This window comes from Pleurodeles waltl, chromosome 2_1, assembly GCF_031143425.1.
Source record: "Pleurodeles waltl isolate 20211129_DDA chromosome 2_1, aPleWal1.hap1.20221129, whole genome shotgun sequence".
Classification (NCBI taxonomy): Eukaryota; Metazoa; Chordata; class Amphibia; order Caudata; family Salamandridae; genus Pleurodeles; species Pleurodeles waltl.
The window spans coordinates 749,016,312-749,027,467 of NC_090438.1; the positions used below are offsets into that span (position 1 = coordinate 749,016,312).

The window sequence follows — 11,156 nt, forward strand, 5'->3', positions numbered from 1 at the left end:
CATGGACACATCACATTTTTCCAATAAAAACTGATGTGTTTTTTGCAAAGTGCCTAGCTGTGGATTTTGGCTTCTAGCTCAGCCGGCAACTAGGGAAACCTAGCAAACCTATACATTCCTGGAAACTAGACACCTAGGGGAATCCATGATGGGGTGAGTTGTGGGGTCTCACTGGGTTCTGTTACCCAGAATCCTTTGCAAACCTCAAACTCTGGCTTAAAAAACACCTTCTCCTCACATTTCGGTGCTGCAAAGTACTGGAATCTGAGGGAAGCCACAAACTTCCATCCACTGAGTATTCCCCCAAGTATCCCAATACAAATGGTACCACACTTGTGCGGGTAGGACTAGTGCCCGCGACCTGAAATCCCCCCAATCACACTGTGAACACACAACATTTTTCCAATGAAAACAGAAGCGTTTTTTGCAAAGCGCCAAGCTATGGATTTTGGCCTCTAGCTCAGTCGACGCCAAGCGAAACTTAACAAACCTATACATTTTTGGAACCTACACACCTAGGGGAATCCAGGATGGGGTAAGTTGTGGGGCTCTCACTGTGTTCTGTTACCCAGAATCCTTTGCAAACCTCACACTTTGGCCTAAAAAAAACCTTTTCTCAAATTTTGGTGCTGCAAAGTAATGGAATCTGACGGGATCCACAAACTTGCTTACACCCAGCATTCCCCCAGGTCTCCTGATAAAAATGGTACCTCACTTGTGTGGGTAGACCTTGTGCCCACAACAGAAAATACCCCAAAACACAACATGGACAAATCACATTTTTCCAAAGAAAACTCAGGTTTTATTTTCAAAGTGCCTAGCTGGAGATGTTGGCTTCAAGCTCTCCCGGCACCTATGGAATCCAAGCAAACCTCTACATTTTCCGAATCTAGATACCTAGGGTAACCTGGGATGGGGTAATGGGTGAGGCTCTCACTGGTTTCTATCACCCAGAATCCTTTGCAAACCTCAAAATGTGGCTAATAAAATCACTTTTTCCTCACATTTCGGTGCTGCAAAGTTCTGGAATCTGAGGGGAGCCACAAACTTCCTTCTACCCAGTATTCTCCCAATACAAATGGTACCACACTTGTGTGGGTAGGACTAGTGCCCGTGACCACATATCCCCCAAAACACCCTGTAAACACATTACAATTTTTCAATAAAAATGCATGTGTTTTTTGCAAAGTGCCTAGCTGTGGATTTTCGCCTCAAGCTCAGCTGGCACCAAAAGAAACTTAGCAAACCTACAAAAAATGTTGAACTAAAAACCTAGGCAAATCTAGGTTGGGGTTACTTGTGGGGCTCTCACTGTGTTCTGTCACCCAGAATCCTTTGCAAACTTCAAAATCTGGCTAACAAGACACTTTTTCCTCACATTTCGGTGCTGCAAAGTCCTGGAATCTAAGGGCAGCCACGAACGTCCTTCCACCCAGCATTCTCCCAATTCTTCCGATAAAAATGGAACCTAACTTGTGTGGGTAGGACTAGTGTCCGCGACAGGACATGTCCCAAAACACAACAGGACACATCACATTTTTCCAATAAAAACTGATGTGTTTTTTGCAAAGTGCCTAGCTGTGGATTTTGGCCTCTAGCTCAGCCGGCATCTAGAAAAGCCTAGAAAATCTATGCATTTGTGGAAACTAGACACCTAGGGGAATCCAGGATGGGGTGAGTTGTGGGGCTCTCACTGGGTTCTGTTACCCAGAATCCTTTGCAAACCTCAAACTCTGGCTTAAAAAACACCTTTACCTAACATTTCGGTTCTGGAAAGTACTGGAATCTGAGGGAAGCCACAAACTTCTTTCCACCGAATAGTCCCCCAAGCCTCCGGATACACATGGTACCACATTTGTGTGGGTATGACTACTGCCCGCAACCAGAAATCCCCCCAAACACACTGTGAACACACTACATTTTTCCAATGAAAACGGAAGCATTTTTTGCAAAGCGTCTAGCTGTGGATTTTGTCCTCTAGCTCAGTCGACGCCAAGCGAAACTTAATAAACCTATACATCTTTCGAAACTAGACACCTAGGGGAATCCAGGATGGGGTGAATTGTGGGGCTCTCACTGGGTTCTGTTACCTAGAATAGTTTCAAACATCAAACTTTGGCATAAAAAGCATCTTTTCCTCACATTTCGGTGCTGCGAAGTCCTGGAATCTGAGGGGATCCACAAACTTGCTTACACCCAGCATTCCCCCAGGTTGCCTGATAAAAATGGTACCTCACTTGTAGGGTAGACCTAGTGCCCACAACAAAAAATACCCAAAAACACAACATGGACAAATCAAATTTTTCAAATGAAAACTGAGGTTTTTTTTTCAAAGTGCCTAGCTGGAGATCTTAGCCTCAAGCTCTGCCGGCACCTAGGGAAATCTAGAAAACCTGTACATTTTCTGAATCTAGACACCTAGGGGAATCCAGGATGGGGTGACTTGTGTGGCTCTCACTGGTTTCTGTCACCCAGAATCCTTTGCGAACCTCAAAATGTGGCTAAAAAATCACTTTTTCCTCACATTTTGGTGCTGCAAAGTTCTGGAATCTGAGGGAAGCCACAAACTTCCTTCTACCCAGTATGCTCCCAAGTTCCCCAATACAAACAGTACTGCACTTGTGTGGGTAGGACTAGTGCCGTGACCAGAAATACCCCAAAACACAAAGTAAACACATCACATTTTTCCAATAAAAATGCATGTGTTTTTTGCAAAGTGCTTAGCTGGGGATTTTGGCCTTAAGCACAGCCGGCACCTAAAGAAACTTAGCCAACCTACACATTTTTTTGAACTACAAACCTAGGCAAATCTAGGTTGGGGTTACTTGTGGGGCTCTCACTGTCTTCTGTCACTCAGAATCCTTTGCAAACCTCAAAATCTGGCTAACAAGACACTTTTTCCTCATATTTCGGTGCTGCAAAGTCCTGGAATCTAAGGGCAGCCACGAACTTCCTTCCACCCAGCATTCCTCCAAGTCTGCCGATAAAAATGGAACCTCACTTGTGTGGGTAGGCCCAGTGTCCGCAACGGTAAAAGCCTCAAAACACAACATGGACACATCACATTTTTTTAATAAAAACTGATGTGTTTTTTGCAAAGTGCCTTGCAGCAGCAGACTGGACTTCGGCAACGCCCTCTACGCCGGCACCACACTCAAACTCAAACGCAAACTCCAAAGAATCCAGAACACAGCCGCGCACCTCGTCCTTGGCCTCCCCCGCCACAAACGAATCTCACCACACCTCAAATCCCTACACTGGCTCCCCATAGACAAGAGAATCACATTCAAGATCCTCATCCACACACACAAATCCCTCCACAACACCGGCCCAACCTACCTCAATGAAAGAGTAAACTTCCACACTTCCACACGCAACCTCCGATCAGCCGACCTCGCCCTAGCCACAGTCCCCCGCATCCAGCACACCACCACAGGAGGCAGGTCTTTCTCCTACCTCGTCCCCAAAACCTGGAACTCCCTCCCCACTGACCTTCGCAAGACCAAAGACCTACTGGTCTTCAGAAAGAACCTCAAGACTTGGCTGTTCGACCAGTGACCCTCCCTGACTCCCCCTCCCACAGTTTCTCCCCCCCCCCCAGCGCCTTGAGACCCTCACGGGTGAGTAGCGTGCTCTACAAATTTCTTTGATTGATTGATTGCGGATTTAAGAATCTAGCTCACCTGGCACCTAGGGACACCTAGCCAACCTATACATTTTTGGAAACTAGACACCTAAGGGAATCCAGGATGGGGATGAGTTGTGGGGCTCTCACTGGGTTCTGTTACCCAGAATCCTTTGCAAACATCAAACTCTGGCTTAAAAAACACATTATCCTGACATTTCGGTGCTACAAAGTACTGGAATCTGAAGGGAGCCACAAACTTCCTTCCACCCACTATTCCCCAAAGTCTTCCAATACAAATGGTACCACACTGGTGTGGGTAGGTCTAGTGCCCCAGACCGAAAATCCTCCAAAGCACACTGCGAACACATCACATTTTTCCAATGAAAACTGAAGCGTTTTTTGCAAAGCGCCTAGCTGTGGATTTTGGCCTCTAGCTCTGTCGGCGCCAAGAGAAACTTAACAAACCTATACATCTTTGGAAACTAGACACCGAGGGGAATCCAGGATGGGGTGAGTTGTGGGGCTCTCACTGGGTTCTGTTACCCAGAATCCTTTGCAAACCTCAAACTTTGGCATTAAAAGCACCTTTTCCTCGCATTCCCCCAGGTCTCCTGATAAAAATGGTACCTCACTTGTAGGGTAGACCTAGTGCCCACAACAGAAAATACCCCAAAACACAACATGGACAAATCACATTTTTCCATTGAAAACATAGTTTTTTTTTTCCAAAGAGCCTAGCTGGAGATGTTGGCTCAAGCTCTGCCGGCACCTAGGAAAACCTAGAAAACTTGTACATTTTCTGAATCTAGATACCTAGGGGAATGAAGGATGGGGTGACTTGTGTGGCTCTCACTGGTTTCTGTCACCTAGAATCCTTTGCAAACCTCAGAATGTGGCTAAAAAATCACTTTTTCCTCACATTTAGGTGGTGTAAAATTCTGGAATCTGAAGAAAACTTCCTTCTACCCAGTACTCTCCCACGTCTCCCAATACAAATGGTACCGCACTTGTAGGGGTAGGACTAGTGCCCGTGACCGGAAATCCACCAAAACACAAGGTAAACACATCACATTTTTCAAATAAAAATGCATGTGTTTTTTGCAAGGTGCCTAGCTGGCGATATTGGCCTCAAGCCCAGCCGCTACCTAAAGAAACTTAGCAAACCTACACATTTTTTTGAACTACAAACCTATGCAAATCTAGGTTGGGGTTACTTGTGGGGCTCTCACTGTGTTCTGTCACTCAGAATCCTTTGCAAATCTCAAAATCTGGCTAACAAGACACTTTTTCCTCATATTTCGGTGCTGCAAAGTCCTGGAATCTAAGGGCAGCCACAAACTTCCTTCCACCCACCATTCCTCCAAGTCTGCCGATAAAAATGGAACCTCACTTGTGTGGGTAGGCCTAGTGTCCACAGCGGGAAATGCCCCAAAACACAACATGGACACATCACATTTTTCCAATGAAAACGGATGTGTTTTTTGCAAAGTGCCTTGCTGAGGATTTAGGAATCTAGCTCAGCCGGCACCTAGGAACACCTAGCAAACCTATAACTTTTTGGAAACTAGACACCTAGGGGAATCCAGGATGGGGGTGAGTTGTGGGGCTCTCACCCGGTTCTGTTACCCAGAATCCTTTGCAAACATCAAACTCTGGCTTAAAAAACACTTTTTCCTAACATTTCGGTGCTACAAAGTACTGGAATCTGACGTGAGCCACAAACTTCCTTCCACCCACTTTTCCCTCAAGTCTTCCGATACAAATGGCACCACACTTGTGTGGATAGGTCTAGTGCCCCCGACCGAAAATTCTCCAAAGCACACTGTGAACACATCACATTTTTCCAATTAAAACAGAAGCGTTTTTTGCAATTGCTAACTGTGGATTTTGGCCTCTAGCTCAGTCGACGCCAAGTGAAACTTAACAAACCTATACATTTTTGGAAACTAGACACTAGGGGAATCCAGGATGGGGTGAGTTGTGTAGCTCTCACTCGGTTCTGTCAGCCAGAATCCTTTGCAAACCTAAACCTTTGCTAAAAAAACACCTTTTCCTCATATTTCGGTGCTGCAAAGTTCTGGAATCTGAGGGTATCCACAAACTTCCTTACACCCAGCATTCCGCTAAGTCTCCCGATAAAAATGGTACCTCTCTTGTGTAGGTAGACCTAGTGCCCACAGCAGAAAATCCCCCAAAACACACTGTGAACACATCACATTTTTCCAATGAAAATGGATTTGTTTTTCACAAACTGCCTAGATGTAGATTCTGGCCTCTAGCTACGTCGGCACCAAAAGAAACTAAGCAAACCTAGACATTTTTTTAAACTACACACCTAGAGGAATTCAGGGTGGGGTTACTTATGGGGCTCCCACTGGGTCCTGTTGCCCAGAATCCTTTGCAAACCTCAAAATCTGACGAACAAAACACTTTTTCCTCATATTTCGGTGCTGCAAAGTTCTGGAATCTGAGAGGAGCCACAACCTTTCTTCCACCCAGTATTCCTCCAAGTCTCCCGATACAAATGGTACCTCACTTGTGTGGGTAGACCTAGTGCCCACAGCAGAAAATCCCCCAAAACACACTGTGAACACATCACATTTTTCCAATGAAAATGGATTTGTTTTTCACAAACTGCCTAGATGTAGATTCTGGCCTCTAGCTACATCGGCACCAAAAGAAACTAAGCAAACCTAGAATTTTTTTTAAACTACACACCTAGAGGAATTCAGGGTGGGGTTACTTATGGGGCTCCCACTGGGTCCTGTTGCCCAGAATCCTTTGCAAACCTCAAAATCTGACGAACAAAACACTTTTTCCTCATATTTCGGTGCTGCAAAGTTCTGGAATCTGAGAGGAGCCACAACCTTTCTTCCACCCAGTATTCCTCCAAGTCTCCCGATACAAATGGTACCTCACTTGTGTGGGTAGGCCTAGTGCCTGAGAGAGGGAATGACCCAAAACACAACGTGGACACATCACAAAAAGCTGACGTGTTTTTTGCAAAGTGCCTAGTCGCGGATTTTGGAACCTAGCTGAGCCGGCACCTAGGAACACCTAGCAAACCTTTACATTTTTCTAATCCAGAACCCGAGGGAACTCCAAGACAAGGTGGCTTTTGGGGCTCTCACTGGGTTCTGTCACCCAAAATCCTTTGCAAGCCTCAAAATGTACCTAAAAAAAACTTTGTCCTCATATTTCGGTCCTGCAAGGTTCAGAAATCTAAGGGCCACCACAAACCTCCTTCCACCCAGCTCTCCCCCAACTCTGCCGATAAAAATGGAACCTCACTAGTGTGGGTAGGCCTAGTGTCTGCAACAGGATATGCCCAAAAACAACACAACGTGGACATATCACATTTTTCCAATAAAAACTGATGTGTTTTTTGCAAAGTGCCTAGCTGTGGATTTTGGCCTCTAACTCAGCCGGCAATTAGGAAAACCTAGCAAACCTATTCATTTGTGTAAACTAGACACTTAGGGAAATCCAGGATGGACTGAGTTCTGGGGCTCTCACTGGGTTCTGTTACCCAGAATCCTTTGCAAACATCAAACGCTGGCTTAACAAACACCTTTTCCTGACATTTTGGTGCTACAAAGTACTGGAATCTGAGGGGATCCACAAACTTGCTTACACCCAGCATTCCCCTAAGTCTCCTGATAAAAATGGTACCTCACTTGTGTGGGTAGATCTAGTGCTCGCAACAGAAAATACCCCAAAACACAACATGGACAAATCACATTTTTCCAATGAAAACAGAGCTTTTTTTCAAAGTGCCTAGCTGGAGATGTTGGCCTCATGCTCTGCAGGCACCTAGGGAAACCTAGCAAACCTGTACATTTTCTGAATCTAGATACCTAGGGGAACCCAGGATGGGTGACTTGTGAGGCTCTCACTGGTTTCTATCACCTAGAATCCTTTGTAAACCTCAAAATGTTGCTTAAAAATCACTTTTTCCTCACATTTTGGTGCTGCAAAGTTCTGGAATCTGAGGGAAGCCACAAACTTTCTTCTACCCAGTACTCTCCCAAGTCTCCCAATACAAATGGTACCACACATATAGAATAATCCCTTGTGCCTAAGTGGTTTCAGCACCCCTTGTGGGCAGATGGGCCTGATAAAAATAGGCTGATCAGCCCCCAAGGGGGGAAAAAAATAGCCAACAGTAATGTCCCCCTATTGGGAGTGACCCTTGCCGAAGGAGCCTGCTCCCCAAAACAAAACGCACACACAACAATCCCTGGTGCCTAAGTGGTTTCTTTTGCAGATAGATGGGCCTAATAAAAATAGGCCGATCTGGGGGTAGAAATGGCCTAATGAATTATGCCTCCATGGGGAGTGACCCTGGCCTATGGGGCAGCTCCCGTATATAAAATAATAATTTTAAGAAATCCCTGGCATCTGGTGGTTTCTGCCATCCTTGGAGTAGATGGGTTAATAAAAATAGGCTGATCTGCCCCCAAAGGGAGCAGAAATGGCCTAAAGTATAATGTCCCCATGGGGGGTGGGGGGGCTGACCCTTGCCTAAGTGGGCCGCTCCCCTTACGTAAAATAAACAAAAAAATATATCCCTGGTGTCTAGTGGGTTTCTGACCCCCTTTTGGGCTGATCGGCCTACAAATACTGCTGAAACAGCCTAAACATATTGCCCCCAAAGGGGAGCACCCCTTGCCCATGGGGCCGCCCTCAAAACACGAAAATAAATGTATAAAATTAATCTCTAATGTCTAGTGGTTTCCATCCCCCTTGGGAGCAGATCGACATAAAAATAATGGCTGATCCCAAGGGGGCAGAAATGTCCAACATAATTCTCCCCAAACGGGAGCGACTCTTCGCTAAGCCATTTTGCAACAGGAATGCTCAAAGAGACATCGAAGGAAAGGAAAAGCCTTTCCTTTCCTTCGATGTCTCTCTAACTTCCACCTTCCAGAGGAGAAACTGATCTATTTCTCCCAGGAATGTGCTAAAAGCATAGCTTCCAGCGCTTCGGGACAACCTCTGATGATCTCACCGTGCGGTGCATGCTGACGTCATCAGATGTCACAGGGGGGTCGGGTGGCAGCAGAAGTGCTTCCGCTGCCATCCCTGCCAGGGTGGCTAAATGGCCCACAGGGGAATGGGTCAGTGCCAGGAAGTAATGTTTACGTCTTTGGCACAGTGCAATCCTGTTCGAGGATGTAACTGTTATGTCCTCGGCACAGAAGGGGTTAAAGTATGTATTTTGAACTTTTTTTATTTGCCTTTTTTAAACAATGGTTCACCAACAAGCACGGGCAAAGCCAATAGCTTTGTAGTCACTTTGTGAAGGTGAGGTATGTTTGTTCATCCTGTTCCTTCCCTTTTCCCCCTACCTTTTCCATGCTCCTTACTCTTTTTTACCTCAAGTAGGACATTGGTAAAGAATTACTAACATGACAAATCTTCAGGAAAGGAGGGAGAAAGGCAGTTAATAAGAAGGAAGAGAGGAGGATACAGGAATATTCTGCTCACTGTTGTACTAATTGCATGATTGGTCTTGGACCCTCGGATGCAGGACTATGGGGGTCATTACGATCTCAGCGGGATTCTCCTCCGAGATCTGTGCTGTCGGTCGACAGAAGACCGCCAGCGAGAAGACCCCCCTGCCGGCCACATAAAGAACATCTAGCTGGGCCGGCGGGCAGAAACAGTGTTTCCGCCCACAAGCCCAGCTGGAAACAGGGCCTGAACATTGATGCTGGCTCCAAATGGAGCTGGCGCCACTGTGGCAGTGCAGCGGGTGCAGCAGCACCCGTCGCGCATTTCACTGCCCGTATTTCTGGCAGTGAAATGCGCGACGGGCTGTGCAAGGGGGCCCCTGCACTGCCCATGCCAAGCGCATGGGCAGTGCAGGGGCCCCCAGGGACGGCCCAAGTGACTCATTCTGCTAGCCTTTCCCTGGCAGTGTAAATCGCCAGGGAAAGGCTGGTGAAATTTAACTCATTATCCAGAGGGCAGCGCTGCTTGCTGCGCTGTCCTATTGGATCTGAAACGCTGCCAGGCTGCCTGGTGGCGGGAGCCTACCGGTGGCAGCGTTTCAACTGTGGCGGTTCAGCCACGTTCGTAATATGGCGGTCTGGACCGCCGTGCCGTTGGAGGCAATTACTGCCACCGCCGGCATGGCAGTCCAGACCGCCATGTTCATTATGAGGGCCGATACGTCAGGTGTGGCTCAATAAAGATTTTTATGGGCATAGTATGTGGTTAATAATGCTATTTTCACATCGCCATTGGGTTTGTTACCAAATAACAGAATAAATATCTGATATTTCTACCTCACAGTAGTCCTCTAGTTTTTGTCACTTATTGTTGGTATTTATTCTGCACAGACTTATTAAATATTCCATATAAACACCAGGGGGCACAGCGCTGTATTTACAAAACAGGGCTCCATGGGGCAAAGTGTCTACAACAGCATCAGAAATTCTGACACTGTTGTGGCGCTAAACCTTAACATTGCTAGACTAGTGTCAACATTTTGATGCTTGTCCAGCAATGTTAAGGGGCCCCATAGACAAAAGCACAGCATCACCTTTAACACCTACCCTGAGCAGGCGTTAAAAAATTACGCTATGCTGGAGCAGCATGGTGCATTGAAATCTTGTAGATTTCACTGTACTATTTCTGTGGGGCTTTTAACGGGGGAACGCCTATCATGCATACATTATACCTGGCGCATGTATAATGTGGCGCAAGGCTTTACAAACTGGCACAATGGTGACATTGCTCCAGTTTGTAAATAGGGCGTGGAGTGGGGGACTGTTTTACGCCACCTTAGCGTAAAAAAATGAAGCCTAGGTTGTGCAAAATCCTTGTAAATGAGGCCCCAAATGTGTTTATTCATACCTTATTTACCCACACGAATCTCATTCGTTTGTAAGCATATTCAGGGTGGCTTTACACCTCAATGTGTTTGACACATTACAAAAATGCATTAAAAAAATGCAGAAATGCACGGAAGGGCGAGATAATAATCACTAACATTTGAAGGGAGATTCGTAATAATACATTGTAGCAATAACACATCCTTTGTGTGTTCTGATGCATTGATTCTTTTACTGCGCCACTGAATGCAGAGCGCCCCCACCCCGACCCCCACCGATATGCAGCTGTCGGCATTTTCCAGGGGAATGATCGTGCTTTTTTCTCTATTATTACGCACCGCATTGTCCATTGTCCTTGTTATGTGGCAACGCTTCTCGCCTCGTGCTGTTTGTGGCCTGCGGGGATAGCTGAATTGTTTTGACACGTAAGCTCGCAGGCACGGGACACCACAATGCTCTACTCCCCTCCCCCACGCACGTCGACCCAGGCGGGTTTACTCACCCCATTAATGGAGCAGTTTATGTAGTACGCCGATTTAAACATTGCCGTCTTCTGCCATCTAGTGGGCACCTGCAATGTACCGGACATAAAGTGGTATGACCTACAATTTTCTTTGTTTTTCGGATTTTAGACGGATAAACCAATTGAGAAATCTCCGAGGTCTTCCAGCCTGTCAGTCCTACAT

The 11,156-nt window shown here is 46.3% G+C and overlaps 1 long non-coding RNA gene across 1 annotated transcript in view; it reads right to left on the bottom strand.

The window, feature by feature from the left end:
• LOC138259137 (uncharacterized) overlaps positions 1-10,911 on the bottom strand; it is a 130,144-nt gene extending 119,233 nt beyond the window's left edge. Inside the window, exon 1 of the long non-coding RNA XR_011198647.1 lies at positions 10,809-10,911. This is a non-coding gene — a long non-coding RNA (uncharacterized lncRNA). The remainder of the gene's footprint in view (positions 1-10,808) is intronic.
• Positions 10,912-11,156: the final 245 nt, after the last annotated feature.